Below are 1,129 nucleotides of genomic sequence, written 5' to 3' on the forward strand. Positions count from 1 at the left end.
CCTCCGGCGGCCGGAGGGCGCGCTGCTCGACCCTCTCCTTCGGCCCCGCAAACGACTCGTAGCAGGCGTTCGGTCTGGGCAGTTGTGAGGCACTTCTCATGGGCGTGTCATCGCTGTCGGAAATAGGCAGCCCTCTGCCTGAAGCTAAGCCACGCGTCAGCCCCTGAGAGCTGATTTTATGCGCACAAGCATTCAGGCTGATACGGGGGGTGGGGGTGGGTGGAAGAGAGCAGGATCATCTGAGGTGAAAGGAGAGCAGACTCAGCAGAGGGACTCATCAAAAGACTTAAGATGCTTTGAAACAGAAATTACCGCCAGGAATGATTGCAGTAAGTAGTTCAGTAGTTCATGGGCAACAGTAATTTGTCTTCATTCTTTCGATGATGTTATGAGGAGCCATCCCTTGAAGAGTATTTTTTACACAACTTTGCTTTGAGGTGAAATAGACTCCTGAACTATTACTTAACATTTGAGGGTAAAGTCAACAAAACACACCTTTAAAATGGGACTTGGAAGTGTTTTATTTGTTGTCATTAAAAACAACAATAGAATAAAACCTACTTGAAGAGGCAACAACATTAGACTCTCACTTGCAGTGGGTTAGGTTATGTTGCAGGAGAGCAAGGAGAGAAAGAAGCAGGAGACCACCAAGTGAAGGTAAATTTGGTACTCAATAATACACAAAGACAGATAGATTAGCCTTAGCCTTTTAAAGTATAGTGCAAATTACGTGAGGGTTTAGATGTCTTACACATAGTTCTTCATTTTTAAGTCTACACATTTTAAACCTTACTCATGTCTTCCTGACATAACTCCACCCAGTTGAGTCAATTGACTAAAGCAGAATCTGTACTCTTTAATCTGGGAATAAGATTAGAGGCTAAAAAGGTAACAGGGCGCTCTCCCACGCTATAAATGAAAAGGACAGTACCAAAATTGTATTAAAATGATTGTCAGCAACTGTCTATGCTTTATGAAGTAGCTCCATTCTTCAGGTTTTTGGCCCAGGGCATTTTTGTCAGAGGCTGCATAACTCTCAGTGATGCTCTCGAAGGCCTTAGAAGCTCCTAGAAAACCACAAGCCTCATTTCCTGTATCTCGAGTAGAACATTACTTCACGTACTTTCTC

The sequence above is a fragment of the Charadrius vociferus genome, unplaced genomic scaffold, assembly GCF_000708025.1.
Source record: "Charadrius vociferus isolate BGI_N301 unplaced genomic scaffold, ASM70802v2 scaffold611, whole genome shotgun sequence".
NCBI lineage: Eukaryota > Metazoa > Chordata > Aves > Charadriiformes > Charadriidae > Charadrius > Charadrius vociferus.